Source organism: Fukomys damarensis, unplaced genomic scaffold (assembly GCF_012274545.1).
Source record: "Fukomys damarensis isolate Sample0158 unplaced genomic scaffold, DMR_v1.0_HiC HiC_scaffold_11, whole genome shotgun sequence".
Taxonomy (NCBI): domain Eukaryota; kingdom Metazoa; phylum Chordata; class Mammalia; order Rodentia; family Bathyergidae; genus Fukomys; species Fukomys damarensis.
Genome location: NW_022900923.1, coordinates 37144832 through 37162953, shown reverse-complemented (window position 1 = coordinate 37162953; position 18122 = coordinate 37144832). Strand labels below are relative to the sequence as shown.

The window sequence follows — 18122 nt, the reverse complement described above, 5'->3', positions numbered from 1 at the left end:
CCTGAGTTCGATCCCCAGTGCCAAAAAAAATAATAATAATAATTAAGCAGAACCATCATAAGTTGGGGACTGTCTGAAAGTCCATCTTTTTCTAAAGTTAGGTATTGTATTTGTGTCAAATACATAAAGCTTCTGCATAAGTGTTGATGCTACTTAAAATTTTGTCCCAACTGGCAAAGTGTCAGAATCAAAGCAATATATGTCTCTCATTTGTTATCAAAAATAAATTTCTACAGGTTTTCACCAATAAAACTTCCATAGACCAAATCACATTGTAAGTGTCCTTAGAAAACTGACTTTAGCCACTTAACAGTTCACCCCAAGTGTCACTCAGGCAGTGCGTTTGTTTACGTACTGAATGTCCTGAGCACCACTCAGGCAGGTGTCATTTCAACCAGTCCATTCTTTTTTTTTTTTTTCTCTCATTTAGTTTATTGGTGCATTTTAGGTGTACAGTACATTTGCATTCATCATTGGGATCTTGTACCTTTACGTGACAGGTCTTGGTTCTCAATTTTTCCCCCTTGTTCAACAAGTCCATTCTTTGTAGTGAATAAATGTGAAAAAAAATTTCATTTTTATATTTCCTGTTATCTTATAATAATTAACAAAAAAATATGCAACTTTTGGTCATCCTTCATTTAAATAATTGTACTAGAAAGTGGTTAAAAAGAATTCTTGAATGGAGGTACAAATAACAAAATTGCAGAACTGGCAGTGGCAGTAAAACTTAGTTATTACCATTCTGTCGAGGTTTACAGGTTAGAAAACTGATAGGCAGAATGGCCACATCTCTCGCCTCCTTTCTCGTGGTTGGTGGCAGAGTGGAGCACAACTCCATCCTTAATGCTCAGCTTTCCTAGATAGCCTGGCACTGCAAAGTGCAAGTGTCCAAGACGCGTTTCAGTGTGCCTTTCTCTTGTTCTCCTTTGTGGTGCAATAGCAGAATGCCTGAGACCAGGTAATTTATAAAGAACATAAATAGATGGAAGGAAGGAAGTCCAAGGTAAAGGCATTGGCATCTGGTGAAGGACTTCATGCTGTGTGGTCACATGGCAGAAGGTGGCGGTGGGGGGTGGGGGTGAGAGAACAAGAGGGAGTGAACTGGCCTCATCCTAGGGCACCAGTGCCACTCGGGCAGGGTGGAGCCCTTGCAGTCTAATCAGTCCTACAGGTCCCATAGTTACACTGCCCCATTGTTAACATTAAGGTTTGGAAGTGACAGGTCCTTAAACTAGCAGTCTTGAGTATGCGAAAGAGCCAATAAAGCTGTACTACAACTTCAGGCCTTTGCAAAGAAAACCCACTCATCTGATAGTTCATCATCTCCTATGTTAGAAGTGCCTTCGAGTTAACAGTTATACACAAAAGGAAAACATAACTTTCTCCACCCTCATGGGACTAATTTTGTAATTACTTTCTTTGATTTTTCCATGTATTAAACTGATATTTTCATAGGTTAGAATTGCTTAATCACAGCATATTGATAATGAATGCTGATTTTATAACCTAAAATAACTCCGATGGAGAAATTATTCTACACATGTAGAAAGCTTGGCTGGCCACTGGCATTAACTGGAGAACATTTATTAACTTGAAACTAATGATATGTGTGCTGTTGATTTTGCTGGTTTTTCTGTCATCATCAGTTTGATGAATCCTCTGTTTTCAAGCCTTAATGTCTTTAAAAAATTTTGTAAACTTGTTTCCTGATTTAATAAAGGAATATGATCTATTTGCCATGGTGAATAGATGTTTACATAAAAAAAATGAGATTTTATGGTCCTATTTGATGCTTTCAGATAAAAACAAAACATCCAAATTGGAGAAATTGTTTCCTTAAATGTCAGTTTTGAGTTAAGAGAACTATTTTCAGCTCTTCATATTGTAATTTCTAAATATTCCTTTCCTTTAATATGACATAACATTTCTATTATAATTTAGTTATAAAATAAATTACTGATTTCTGGATTCATTTGTTGTTAGTGTGGAAGACAGCTTTTTATTGTATACAGTTAGAAAGCACAGCATGTTTTGATATAATTGATGAAACAATTATTACACGAGGGCAAATTAGCCCATCACCTTCCAAGCTTCTTGTGTGGCAGTGTGGTAAGGGCACCTAATGCTGCTCTCTTAGAAGATCCCAACATACTGTCTATCAGCTGCGATCCTCACATGGTGCGTTCGTACTGAAAAGACTGTATTAAGTTGTAGAAAAATTACAAGATAAAACGTTGTAGTCATTGTGTGCTTATACTGAACCGTCAGGTCTACTATTTATTGTAATGTCATTATTTGAATTTATTAGTTAGCTTTTTATGGTTTTTCAAGTGGACACAGCACAAGTGATGATTATAACAAAAATTAAGAGAAATAATGATTTACCTACTCAGTACAAAGGAAACTTTGTTAAACTAACATTTAGAATTAATGCAAATGTTGATAATGTCTTCATAAAGACTATTTTATGTGATAAGTATCTCATTTTCAGGAAACATGTATACTCTATATGTACCATTATATATGCATATCCATATGTGTAACTGATGTATATATATTTTTAACAGCTAAATATTTTAAGAGTTCCTATCTCTAATCACTTGTGACCTAAATATTTAGTGTAGTTTAATTTTTACTTGTATCTCTTCTATAATTGAAATTTGATTCATTCTTTAATTTCAAATTCATGAATATACTTATGAAAGAGTTAAAATTTTGCCTCTCTGGCAGTTCTTTTCTTGCTACTTTCCAACCTTAACTTTTTTCCCAAGGCTCCCTGAAACCAATACGAATTTTTTTCTTTGAATTAGTTGGTTTGTTCTCTGAAAGGGTACCCTATTTATGGGCTACGGCTTACTTTATAAAAATAGAATATGATTCATTCACATTGAATTTGTTACCTTATCCTTAATTCGAATTATGTAATTTCCTAGTGTTTGTAAACTCACAAACATGGAAAAAGACAGTATCAGGACATTTATTATAAGGATTCAAGTATTCCTAGGACAGCCGAGTGCAGAAATGCATGCATTCCTCTGGTAGGACTGAAACTCAATGGAAAATATGTCAGGGCAGAGTGTCACCCTTCTCCCCGATGTGTCCTTTCATTCTTCCTTCTTCCTTCTCCCTCCCCACTCTTTCCACCTCCCCCTTCACTGTCTGCTCTGCTCACTGTGTTTGTCCATTGTGCATTCTGTGGATTGGCTGCTTTGCTTCTCTGCTCCTATATGCATCTTACGGGCTTCGGTTGAAGCTGGCATTAGAAATGGACAGGAATTCCAGAATCCAATGTGTTGTGGAAGAATATAATCAGCTTACTTGGCCCAGCCATTAGTCCTTGTTTCAATAAATGGAGCCAGAGAAGTAGGGATCCTGTTTCCAAGGACACTGGGAGGAGAGTAGGAGAGAGTGATTCTAAGGCCTGTGACAATATCTCATGAGATGCCTACTGTTTTTGATGGCTTTATAATACTATTTGCCAAATACTTGTCTCAGAAATAAAAGAGATAAAGAAAATCTGTATTTTTAAGTTCCTAGAGGTTAGATTTTTGTACCACAAATCTAAACCTTGGTAAGTTTCTTGTCAGCCTACTCTACTGGGTTGCCATTGCCTTAGTTCTCACAAGAGAGTTGATCCATTTCCACAAACAAAAGAAGACTAGCCATGAAATTAAGCTCAGAATATCCTATTTGGATGTTGCACAAGGAAATCTGGAAAGATCACTCATAGTTTACTGCGTGTCCTTTGTAGCCTGATTACAGAAGCCTCCTATTCATTCATTTAGTGGAAATATGAACCAAAATGTTATTGAAAAAAAAGGAAAAAATGCTAGAGCCCTGATCACATTGTTTAATGATTTCCAATCTGAGTTCTATTACTCCTTACTCTCTACTTGTAATAATATTATGATTCCAGACCATTAAGATTTTCAACTAAATATATAAGTATTTCTAGGAAAAATTAGATGTGGCTAAAGGCAGAATCTAGAGATAACATGCACTTCAGTGACACTTATGTTGACTAATTTGCTTATATTACATCTCTCCCCAAGATAATTTAACATTACAAGGGATCATAGAATAAATGCTCAAAACATAAATAAAATATATTTGAGTAGGTAAGACTTAAGGCAGAGAGAAAGTTAAGTTTAATAAGAAGCCTTTGATAGTCATTGTCTTGTTCAGTAGCAAAAATTAGGAGAAAAGAACAGCTATATTGATTCACAAGGCACAATTTGGTTTGTAAAGTTATTCAGGAATTGCAAAATCACTCAGGAAACAGGGGAGGACACAGATAAACTCATTGTCCCATGAGTGTGTGTTCTGGTGGAGGTACTCACTAGAGCAGCAGTGGTGACCCTGTGGCATGCAAGCCAAGTGTATGAGTTGTTTTTTCTGAACCAAAACCTCAATGATCAGTTTTAATTGCAGTGTTGGCACTTTGCTATAGATAGTGGGTTTGGGTTTGCAGTTTTGGCACTTGGTCTCTAAAAGGTTTGCCATCCCTATACTAGAGGCAAAGCTCTGTTTTAGGAGGCAGACTTTTGCTTTTTTTTTTTTTTTTTTTAATGGCCTTTTCTGTGCAGTTTCTATTATTTAAAATCTCAGGTTTATAAGTATCTTATTCAAAGGCAGGTTAGTTTCCTAGGCCCCATCTTGGTTCTCATATGAGAGTTGAACTGCTTAAAAAGCAAAGACTCTAGAAGTATAAATAAATTTTAAAAATAATCATTCCTTCTTCTGTTGCTCATTGAACTGGAAGAGTGGTGTCACTTTCTGTGTTACAACTGGCCTTTCAGTTATTCATTGAAAGAATGCTTCTCTGGGTCCCTTCTTCAACCAAATTCTTTTCAGACTTGCCACGTGGTGAGGTTGGTGAATTTAATAAAACAAACCAAGCAGGAACCTTTGGAATTTGGTAATCCAGATAATTTCCATGTTCTATTTTCCAAACCTCAGTTTTGTAGAACTGAAGTCATATCAAAGGGCACTAATAGAGTGTTATAAAACACAGGGAGGACGGACAGTTCCTTTACCACAGTGAGGCTGTCTGTGTCTGTCTGTCTGTCTCTATTATGTGATTCAGTTAAAACTCCTAGCAATCCACTGTCTTCATGTTCAGATTTATAAACAGGAACTGGGAGATTCACATATGTCCCCAGAGTCCTTCAGATGAGAAATAGCATACTAGGAATTCAAAAGTAGTCAGACGTATTCTAGAACTTAAATACTTGCCCACTACTGTGGTGGCTTTGTGTTTTGTAATGTGCTGTGGATGAGGGTCAGTTAGAGATGAGGATGAGGTCAGAGCCAGACAGGACCTAACTTTGGCAAAGGTTCATACTGACACTTAGCAATCATACCAAGTAAACATCCCGCAGCCTCACATTCTACTATGCTAATACCACTGCACATTACTTTCCTAGGCTGCCCTGAGCATTATAGAGAATGTTTCTAAAATACTGTATTTTCTGAATAATAGATATTCAATAATGGTAGCTGTTATTTATATGTATACATATATCTGAACACCAGGGTTTTGTTTTTGTTTTTTTGTAGCAATGGCACCATCTAATTTTCTTGCTAGTTGCTGTCCAGAACCATTAGTAATTATCTAGTCACCAAAGTAGCAGGGACTCCAAAAATTACCCTTCTCCATTTTATGTAGGGATGACTGGCTGTTGATTCTAGTATATGGTTTAAAAAGCAATATATAGCTTTTTTGTATTGTTTATAATTTTTAAGACCCTTGTATGTTGTTTTATTGTCAGTAAAATTAAGTAATGAATATGGACTTCATATCATTCATATTCCATTTGATTATCTCCTTCAGAAAGGGATCTTGCCGGTTGTGATGGTGTAGGCCGATAATCCCAGGTACTTGGGAGGCTAAGGCAGGAGGTTCTCAGGTTTGAGCCCAGCCTGGACAACTTAGACTCTGTCTAAAAATAAAAAGTAAAATGGGCCTGGATGTAGGTCAGTGGTAAAGTATCCTTGGACCTCCAGTACTAAAGGAAGAGGAAGGAAAAAAAAAGAAAAAAGAAAAGAGAAAAAAGGAGGAGGGAGGGTGTCAGCTGTCCAAAGGACATTATATTCCCAGTTTCCAGTAAGACTTATCTGGGAAAGACTTTATTTTCATCTCTTTTTCAAAAGACAATTTTGATAAGATAATTTGTATTTCAAGAATATATTTTGATGTAAAAAAATTATAATCTGGTTGCTAAATAAAAAAAGAACAAGGATCTAAATATGTCTTGTTTTAGGCTTGTGTTCCATGACTTAGCTCATATTTAGAATAGATTGTGAATCTACAATCCACCCCCAGTAAACAATAATTTGTGTGCCGGTCTGCTAATTAGTATGGTTATTTTCTGTTTTGTTGATGAGGCTTAAATAAATGTCTGGGGTACAGCCATGAAGATCTCCCAATTAGGCTTCGCATTTGTAAAACCCAACCCTTTCCCTTTTGTGTGAAGATGACAGTTCTAACAGCAGCCCCAGCCTAACAGGACTCCAGGGAAAGGGTCCTCCTCTGGCTTTATTGAAAACAGGGCCAGTTGGGTCCGGAGAGAATACTGCCACTGGTCATGGTGCAGAACACTTTTAATCCTCTGTGCCACCTTCTTTCATCAGTTTTATTTTAAAACAGAATACTGAAGTCTTAACAATATTTAGACCATTGCTTTTCAACTGAAATTACATTTAAAAATGTATTAGAATTTTCTAAGAATAAAAATTCCTTTAAATAATATGCAATATTTATATAAATCTAATATACTGCTCCATTTTAGTAGCATGAGCCATTCTTAGCCTAGTGTAGCAATTATAGAATGTATGTGTTTGTGTATCTGCATCACACACACGCACACACACACACACACCCACACACACACACACACCCACACACACACACACACCCACACACACACACACACCCACACACACACACACACCCACACACACACACACACACACACACACGCGCGCGCACACACACACCCCAGTGCACGAGCAGGAAGCTGAGCTGCATTACATGGCAGCGCTAACAGATGGATGGCCCTGAGCAAGGCGGAATCACTGCCCTAAAACCCAGTGAAAGTAGAGGATTGAAGCTTTCTGTTGTTAAAGCCCTATTAAAACCCTGGCGCACAAATCACTTTTAACTATTTCATGTCTGGAGCAAACAGCGATTACTTTGGCTTTCTACACATTCAACTAGTTAGATAAAAGCAGCATGAGAAAATATGAATGTAAGGCTGTCTGTCTGTAACGTGACATGATGCAGTTTGCCTGGGGATAAATTATACTTGGATTAGAGTCAAGATTTTAACTCAAATACAGTTTCTACTAATAGAACTATGGTCAATAGTCATAATTTCTACAAATAGAGTGACTATCAAACTAGTAAACATCTATGTTTAATATATAGTCACATAAGAGCTCGAGATGTTATATTTTTGAATACACAAATAAGGGCGATGTTTTCATCATAAACTATAGTCTATGTGATTTTCCATTTCTATTTATCATCCAGTGTGCTAGTCGCACTTGAAAAAAAGAAACTTTGGTGTCTTTTTGAGTCTATGTATTAAATGGCTTATAAATCATTCTGATGGATCTGAGGAATATTTCATAATGGTTATAAGCTCATTTTAGATTTGATCAATAGTATACTTTCATCTTTATGAAATATAGTCTGATGATATACTTCTTTTATTCTGCAGAAATTTGTAAGGTATTTCAAAGCCATATTTTGGTTGAGTAGGAATTTAAAAGAAATCCCAATGTATTAACATAATTGAAAATTATGAGCAGTCAGATAATGTATCTTATGGATAATAATATATCTTAAAATGATGCAAATGAAATTGTTTCTGAAAAACTTAGAAAAATACTAAAGGAATTACTTTAAGGAAAAATTTAAGGAATTTATATTGTCTTAAATTACTTAGTTCCTAATGAAAGATAAGATATTCACACCTAATAGGGTTTAGTTCATGCAAATATTTTGACAAATTTTCCTGCATAGGAATTTGTGAATTCTGGGAATCAAATAAATATAATTAAAGACAGCATTTGCTTAGATGACAGATCTCATGAAGTGCTACTCTTATTGGAATCTTTGGATAAATACAATCCATTATCTAACTCTACTCTACTGGTTAGCAAGAAATGGCACAATCATGCTCTACAGAGGGAAGTACTACTTATTTTTTACCAAGAAGAAAGTGATTCTAAATTACAGAGCAAGAAAGACTGTTTGGGCCGTGTGTGTGTGGCAGGGGATGGATTCTATGTGTGGCAGATAAATAATTAGAGAGAATATTTAATTTATAAAGTAAGTTTTATAAGATAATAAAAATAAGTTTAACCAAATCATAAGTAACCCCCCTCCAATTTTATATTTAGCATTTTGTTTATATTGGCTTAGTATTTAAAATGCAGTTAATTTTCAACTAAAATGCTGGGTTAAAGTAGGAGGGGAATCTGGTAGAAAGCTTCAAATGATGAAACTTTCAAAATGGTGAACATGCTATGTTTACAGGTGCTCATAAAACGTTCTCTGAAGTGGGAGCACATTGTAGCAGTCGCTGTCCAAAGTCACCTTGTGGTACACTCTGAAAAATATTTGTACCATATTGTTAATTAGAAATAAAATTATATTCTCTATTATTTCTCTGTTGAAATAATATTAATTCCCAACACGTCATACTCGCATATAGTTAAAAACTGTTTCAAAAAAAAACAAAAAACCCCTCAGTTTTGGATTGCAAGAGTGCCCTCCAGTGCCCTCCAGTGGAAATGACATAGTGCTTTTCCTTAAGAGAGGACAGTGAAATTTGTGGCACCTTTCAGAATTGTTTCTTAGAAACACAATAGGGTCCACATTGAGACATTTATATTGTTAGGAAATTGTTCAGGAACATTACTTGATCAGAGAATTCAAAACTAACTCTTTTTAGTAATGGCTGGGGCTTCATTTTTAAGTGTTTATCTCTGTTGATTAATACTTAACATATTAAACAGATAATTTTATTTATTTAAACATCCTCCATATGTTTTGAAATAATTTTAAATTGATGTTTATCTTTTAATATTATAATTTCACTCTTCAAATTTATTGCCACTGTTACTTATTACAAAATTTTGAAAAAACTAATGGTATACAATTTTTCTATTTAGTAAATCTAATGAATATCATCACCATTCTAGACCTTATATGGAATCATATGACTAATATTTTTCTTCCTTGGGTTTTTTAATCTTATAGACTTTTTTCCTAATACCTTTTTAATTTTCAAGGGTTATGATTAGATTAACAACAGTTCTCTATTCAAAAGTATCCATCTTTTGAAGACAAATTGTTTTCTCTCAGGCATCGTAGGATAAAGAAACGACAATTTTCTGGTTTTGTGTATGGAGCTACTTTTAAGGTTTCTCGGATACCAGAAAAAGGAAAAGTCAGCCTTCTCTTTGTAGGGCTCACTCCTGCTGCCTGCTAGTGTCCCCTGAGCGAGAAATTGCTGGGAATGTCAACAGTTATATAACTACAAGAGAATAACAGTATCTTGCTAGAATTACAGCTAGATGTGTATCTACCACACATTGTTACAGTCCCTAATATATGACATAAAACATTATAATAAACATAAATATCTTAAGTTAGCCTGTGCCACATGCCAGTTTTAAAACAGGGCTCCTATGTTTGCAGCCTTTTCTGAAAGTTCTTTATGTCTCTCCTAACATTAGGATATAACATTGGTAGCTACACAGAAATCTATTCTCTGTGTCCTTATCAGTGTTTCTGACATTTGTAATAAATTCTTTTTTAAGAAGTAGTATTCAATACTTAGACCAAAACATAATTGTAATTTTTGATAAGACTTTTGTTACACTTGATTTAAAATTTTTTTCTCTACTTATATGTGTGATTCCACAACATACACATAACATTTGTATTTATTATGTGTTGATGTAGTACATTTGAGAAGTAAAATGCAGCTGTAGTTATTTTTGTAGTTTTTAATCCTTAATTTTTGAAAACATAACTTATTGAAATGATTGGAATTTATAGGGCTCTCTTATGCTGAATTTTAAATTATTTATCTCAGCTAGAAAAATCACCTTTACATTAGTTAATGAAAGGAATGAAGTATTATGTATCATCGAAAGTACAAGGACTTGTCATGTAATAAACCTTTTGAAAATGTTGAAATATTGAAACTCTGTCAACAAAAATGAAATTGCAATAACTTGCCACTTATCAAAGGATTACTATCTTACTTGTTTTGCTTGGAAAATATCATTTAACAATCTTACAGAACTTCTAGTGTGTACTGACCAATAACCTCCCAATCCTGAAAAGTTACTGTAAGGTCATTGGTAAAATTTGCATTCTCAAATATTAAAGATCAGAAAAAACAATTAAACATTATATTTTTAAATACCTTTAGTTAGTATCTCTTGGCATATGAACAGTCCTTGAAAATTGGCTTAAAATTTTTAAGTTTGCAGCTGTGGTGTGTATAAACCACAGGTAAGTAAGATACAGGGAGCACATGAGCTTTTATCTGCCTGTGAACATATTTCATTGACAGACCGTCTTTTAGAGTCCCTAGTGGACTGTTGGCTTTGAATGGGGTTCTGGAGAGTCTCTGATCAACAGAAGAGAAATGAACTCTAAAGTATTTTATTTCTAGGATGATCTTGATACAGTATTTGGCCAAACTAAACTTCCTAATTGGGAACTAATCCTCCTAATTTGCGAAGTAAAAAGACTCAATAATTGGGGTCACTTCTGACTTCCAATATTCTACCACTAATACTCTCATATGAACAACTTCTTTAGTCAACTACTCTAATAGACCTCAACTTAATTAAAACAAGCTTCCATTAATTAATTAGAGGCACAGTGTGGGCAGAAGGGATTCACTGTCATGGAGAGCCTGTGTGATTCATTTCAGCCGTGTGAATATCTAGTGTGTGTTACTGTAGTTCACAGCTTTCAAGGCCATATGTCTCCTCTGAACCTCTACTGTGTGCTACATCTGCTGAGTTACAGTTCAAGATCATCACCTCCTCCTAACTTCCTAAGGATCATCATTTACAAATTCGGAAAGTCTTTCCCTCATTAACCTTCATACTTGCTCTCTTTCTGTGCATGTTAATCATCACCCTCATCATTTAATAGAAAGCCCCCAGGTGGAAGTATAAAGATCCTTGTCGTATCAAGGATTGGGACCAGAATGCCAGCTCTACCGTGTGAAGGGTCTATGAACTTGACCAACTTTCTTGACTTCTGCAAAGTCAACCTTCAGATCTATAAAATGGTGACATTTATGCCCACCTCTGTAGAATAATTGTAGAGATTAAAGCTCATAGACTAACACAATTTGTCCTTCCAACATTTGCAAGACGTTTCATAAATATTAGGTAATATTTTTATTCTCTTAACTACAGTAACCACTCACTGCAGAAAAAGGAACAAATGACTGGTATGTGTTAGAAGCGGAGAGAATTAGATTGGTCACTATGTGAATGCTTTGTCTGGTATTTTCGTGCTTGTATTTGTTGTCTTGTTCTTATTCTCTTTTCTCTTTGTGTTTCAATTTGTGTAATTTCCATGGACTTGTTTTAAAATCAACTAATACTTTCTTCAGTGCTGATGGGCCCATCTAAACAACCTCTTTAATAAATGCTGTTTCTTTTTTTTCTATCTTTTCCATTGGGCTTTTTAAAAAAATAGTCTTTCTGCTCATCCATTCTATTCCTGCACTTTTTAAATTTTTTCTTAGTTTTCCATGTTTCCTAATTCTTAGTTGAATGTTGGACCCCGTAGGTAGAACGAGTTCAATGGAGTTTACACCCAGAAATGGCCTTTCATTTGTAATACTTTTATTAGTTAAAGATGTTGAGTTAATTTAATTTGAAGTTGAACTGGTTTGGGATTTTGCTGTTACCATTACCTGGGAATGCTTAGGTTAGAATACACCTGGTGGAGGGGTGGGATTTTTTTCTGCCTTTCAGTGTTCCGCCTCACCCTAGGCTATCAACAGTCCCCTCATACCTGAGCCACAATGGGCAGCGGGCTTGGGGATTCTTTTCCTTTGATCTTCACCTTCCCCAGCGGTGAACTTCTGCTACCTGGTCCTGGCCTCATGGCTCTTGGTGCTCTTGTGCAGCTTCAGGGGCGGTCAGGCCACTCCGCCCCCTTCCTCAGGGGGGCTGTTCCCTGGCAGACCTCCTCCTTCCCCATAGCAAGCAAACTTCGCTAGAGCTGGGACTGGGCCAGGCCCTCCCCATGGAGTAGAATTCTGCTTGGGATCCACGGAGGATCCTATGCCTAAGAGTTTCTCGTTCCTCCTCCCGCTGGTGGAAAGAGATTTTGCTTCTGTGCTCCCCACAGCGGTCTTGGGTGTGAGCTTGCCAGAAGTGTTAGACTTTTCTTTCACGTAAATGAAGCTCTAGAAAAGAGGCTTATTGCTGTGAGGCAGCCAGACCGGAACCACTCTTCCTCTTGTGCAGTCGGTGGTGGGATTGCCTGATACAGCAAGCATGGATGAATGAACGGAAGAGTGGGATTTGTATGTGCAGGCTCCTCTTGTCTTTGAGACTTGGAACTATTCCAAATTAACAAGTTAGTCCATGTTTGGCCTTTGAGATTTTATTATATGTTTAGCAGATTCATCTTACCTGCTTACACGGCAGCTGTCTCTTTCCTTGTGCTTTGCCAAAGGTAAAATTAATCCCGTCTCTTATCTTCCCTTGGAGAAGGATATGTTGCATAGGAAATTCTGTTTACCCAGTTTTGTTGCAGTGCAGTTTTCTGATTGTGGCTTTTTCTCTTTAGATTATTCAGCCTTTTCTCCTCATGGAAGTGGCAGTGACATTCTCTTGCAGCTTTCTGCATTCTGAGTGGTAATGGAATTAGAAGCAAAAGAAATTTTCAAATAAGAGATTTTTTCTTGGTCTCAAGGATGTGATAAGATAGGACTACACTTTAAATGAAACACTGCTTTTACAAGGGAGCATGCGTCAGGTGACAGAGAATCAAGTGAATAAAGATGATAAAAATCTGAAGTCACTGGACGGGGAGAGTGGGAAAAGGGTTCTTGGATGTATTAAGGCCACTTGAAAAATCTGAGCTATTGACTTAGCCTTACACAGTTCTAAGAAACATAATTTGACGCTTTTATAAAATCTTATTTCCTTCATCTAATAATAACAGGTCGTCATCAGTTGAATTCATCAGATGCCACCAAACATAATCTTGATGATCCTTCCGATTTTCCCCTTTACATCAACAGGAACATCTTTCTCTGTTAATCTCCTGTCCCTTTGCTCTGCGACCTACCTGGAGCATCAGTGCTCTCATCATTCTCTAACTACCATTTATCTGCTTTGAAAATGACACTCAGGCCGGGCGTGGTGGCGCACACCTGTAATCCCAGCACTTGGCAGGCTGAGGCAGGAAGATTGCTGTGAGTTCGAGAACAGCCTGGGCTACATAGTGAATTCCAGGTCAGTCTCAACTACATAGACCCTGTCTCAAAAGCCAAAAAAAGAAAGAAAATGACATTCAAACTTGCCATTTTCAGAGTCTTTCTCAGTTTTGTTCTCAGACACTGAGTTCTGTAGGATCCCTCCGGAGGTTTTTATCTAACTACTTAGGAAAAGAGCTCAGCTCATACAGTCAGAACACTGGGCGGGCATCCTGGCTCTGTTGCTTCCTCATTACCTAATCTTGCCCAAGTCGCTTAACTTTGTTAAGATTTAGGTTCCCTAATGTGTGAAATAGGAAATACACTTACCAAAATTTGTGATAACATAGGCTATTTAAAGTTTTTCTTTTTTTGGTACTGGGGATCGAACTCAGGACCTTGCACTTGCAGAGGCAGACGGTGGCACCACTGGGCTAAATCTCAACATAAGCTTTTTATTTGGTACCAGGAATTGAACTCAGGACCTTGCACTTGTGAGGTAGGCAGTGGAACTACTGACCTAAATCCCAGCCCCACAACATAAGCTTTTAGCATAAGCTTTTAAATGAAGTAAAAAGTATACTATATAAACATTAAACACACTGAAGCAAATTAATCATGAATAACTCTACCTCAGTTACTACTGGTACCTATAAAAATTAAAATACATGTGTCTTTAAAATTCTTTTTAAATGATAAACTGCTGTTCACGTTTAAGGTGTTGTCATTTTAATTCTATATTTTTAAATTTTATTGTTAAACAACTATTTCATGCAGATATTTTTGTCTTAGTGTATAAAATGTGTGACTCAGGGTTTTGCTGTAGACTTTGGTTATGCAAAGCAGTCCTTCTGCACCTTGGTTGCCCCAACTCCTAAATGGGAGCAGCAGCAAAGATTGTACCCATTTTTGAAAACATATGTATATTACAAGCACCTCAATCCTCAATTTTATTAAGTCTTAGGGTGTAGGGGGTTTATCTACTTATTATCCTCTCTAACCCCCTCATACGAATTTAAATGTACCCTTCATTCTGCCTTATTAGTATTTGTCTGCCATCTAGTGATCCACACAGTAACTGTGAGATTAATGGTCTCCTTCATGCCAGGGGGAATGATTTTTACCATTTGTTCAGCCCGATGCACTTTCAGAAACCACTGTAGGTAAAACAGACTTACTTCTTGAGGTCTCCTCACATGCTAGTCCTTCTGCCCTATGATTTACTGGTAATGTTTTCTTATGGTTTTTTTTTGTTTTGTTTTGTTTTGTTTTTGTTTTTTGAGACAAGGTCTCATTATGTAGTTGAGATTGACCTGGAACTCACTATGTAGCTCAGGCTGGTCTCGAACTCACAGCAATCCTCCTGCCTCAGCCTCCCAAGTGCTGGGATTACAGGCGTGCGCCACCACGCCCAGCCTTTCTTATGGTTTTTATTTAATTAAAAAAATGCTTTTCTAGTAGAATCTTCCTCAATAACTTTCATTCCATACCAATAAGTTTCATTTTCATTAATTTATTATTTTCCCACCTGCATAGCAAGCAACCTTTGTCATATGAGTATTTACTTTGTGAGTTTTCAGATATACTAGATGTATACTTTACATTTTCATGGGTGCAAATTTTACTTTACAGTTATGCATAATCGGAACCTAGTAAGAGTCCTAAGATATATGGCATCCAGTTATCTTACTTTGAATCTTTTATATCAAAATGATATAAATCCCTACTTATTTCACTTTTATGAAGTGTTTTCTGCCATTATTTTGTGTAGTACTGGCTCCACAGAAAGTTACTGACCTTACAACCTCTGTGTAACTCCTGAACTAACTTCTGTTAAGGCGGCTGTACCAGGTGTGTGTACCTGACAAGTTCTGTATCTCCTGATTTGATCCCAGAATTTGCCATTGTTTAAATATTTAGTTACAATTCTGTATTGTTATCATTACTGTTTCGCTGACTGGTCCTACTCTTTGATTATTAGGAATGTTTTTGTTTGACATTATGATTGGTTTTATACAGTTATTCAGTATTAATTATGAATCATTTACACAAGTTTTCATCTATGCTGAAAAGTTTAAATTCAAGTATAATCACACAGTGAGGAATAAAAAAAATTTTTCCTCTCATGCTTTATGTTTAGTGCTTTAGCATTTTCACCCTGTATTTTTAAAATATCTTGAAAAGAGGGAGTATCATTTTCATTTCTTCTACAAGCCTCACTGCTTGGATTTAGTAGCGTGCATACAGTGGCTGCTGAGTGGATGTTTATGGGATGCAGAGATGCTAAGAACCAAAATCCATTTGAGATATAGCTGCTGCCTTACTTTCAGGGTGTGCCAGCCCTATTTTCAGTAGATTCACCATAAACACTTGATGAACTGGCTTTCTATTGCTCTGCATTGTCTGGACTTGAGAGGGGACTGCCCTTGTCTACTCCCCCACCTCCACACCAGCTTCTCAACTCCCACACTTTTCTGCATCATCTCTAATTTCTTCCACCTCATTCCCCTGAAGAATTAGAAGCTGATCAGTCTTTTGCCTTTTTAGTGTGTTTCTGCCATCTAGTGGTTAAAGAGGTAACTGCAAGAGTCGATAGGCTGGAAAAATACACCCACACGCGTTCTAATCCACAGCACATCATTATCATTCATTCCCTTGTGTATGCCTTGATTGTCCCACCAGAGGAAATTCATCTTCTCATCGCCTACCAACATCGCAGAGCTCAACACAGTCGTCTTCATCTTTCAGGGAAAGATTTACTTTGACCTCTCAGACTAGGTCACATTTCTATTAAGTGCTTTCATAGCAATCACAGTTTAGAATAAGCTTTTGTAAGCCATTATTATGTAAGCCATGGTTATTTGTATGAGTATTCAGTGTAATTCATGTCTGACTTAAGTGAAATGTAACGTGGATGAGGGCGAGGTCATCCTGTTCTTGGCCATTGTTGTGTCCAAGCATTTAGCCCAGTCCCTGCACACAGGAGGCACCTTCTTTACTGTTTGTTGGATGAGTGTAATACGGTGTAGGGGAGTGGAGGAGGAAGGGTCTGTCCTGTGGATCCCGGAGATGTGCGTATACTTTGTGGGTGCAATAAAGGAAGGGGATTATTGGAGTGGGAGATCACAGCCAGAAGACGGGAACTCAAAATCCGAGCTTGCGGTTGCCAGCCCAGGACGGTGATGTAGTCTTCAGCATCCACAGCACCCGGACTGTACTTTAAATGCCATTTCCCACATGGAGAGATCAGAGTTCTTTCCTGAAATCTTGTTCACCAACTGGAATCTTTTACATTTTATCTTAAAACATTTCAGCCATATTAGTAATAAAGAGAAGCAGGGAAAGTTCCCCTCTATCTTTCATACGGTGTCAACAGTGACGGACACAGGGCCAGCCTTGCCCACTCTCCATTTTCCACGCCTGAATCATGTCGACATAGATGGCGCATCATTTGATCTGAATGCTTCAAGGTAAATCTCTAAAAGGAAAAGACTACTTATAAATTAAAATTAGGGTGTACTTAAAAGATGGGGCAGTTTGTAAACAGAGGTAATAATAACTGGTGGGTTGAACTCTGTCAGATAAGTATAGATCAGGACAGCATCTTAAAGCCAAACGCCCCAGCCATAGAAATTGCTATGGCAGCACCTAATTGCTCCCAAAATTGTTGAATGAAAGGAAACAATGGTTTATCTTTTTTCTTGTGCATGTTTTTTGGGATAGCCAAGCAGGTAAGATAAAGTTCTTTCTGAAATGCCAGCAAATACAGAAGGAATGCTTAAGGAAAGCCTGCCTCTGTGGGCCTTGTGTAATGAAATCGTGGATTGAGCCAGTGTTTATCAAAAGACAGTGATGCCGAACCTTTTAGAAACTGAGTACCCAACCTGCAATCCCAAACCTATTTACTTATGGCAAAATGCCATCAATGCAGTTGAATCTGAGGTTTTCCTTTAGAAAAAAAAATCTTTTTGTCTTAAAAGAAAAACACAACAGAGCTGCCAATGATACAAACAATCACTGTGGCACACGTGCTATAAGTTCACCACCACTGTCCGAAGATACTGGAACCATCAAGTGAGAAACTGGTGAAGAAATGTATAGCAGATAGATTGGCAAAGCCACAACTGGAACCACTGATCCATCTTCATGATATCGAAAATTGGGTATCTACACATTATGTGTCTGCCAGTGCAGCTGCTAGAAAACATATATCACCACCCATGGCATATTCTTGCCAAAAAACAAGGAGAAATTGAATCTGCCTAAAACTCTAGATGTAGCTACCAGCTTATAGGAAATGAGGGTAGAATCCTACATTTGTTTGAAAGGACAGCAGTGTTGGAAAGGAGGGTAAGCATAAGTGAGTGCTCTGAAACAGACTGGAGAAAACTGTACACCAAGTACAAGAGCAATCTTCCTGGTATTCTGATCCGAAGAAATGAATAGATAAACTCAAATCTCTGAGGAGTAATGGGGGACTGTCAACACAGCCTGTCCGCATTAAGGGTTGAGAAACACTGCTCTCACTTGGGGTATGGATGGAGAAAAAATAAGATCGGCTGCTATTGATAATTTTTAAAGTTTTGTGATGTGTGATCGGTGAGGTGTGATTGATGTTAAAGATGCTTAATACAGTGT

General features: G+C 37.0%; 1 protein-coding gene across 1 annotated transcript in view; it reads left to right on the top strand.

The window, feature by feature from the left end:
* The window catches only part of Dennd1b (DENN domain containing 1B), a 218564-nt gene that overhangs the window by 193562 nt on the left and 6880 nt on the right, over positions 1 to 18122 (top strand). The gene's annotated exons all lie outside the window — the stretch shown is intronic.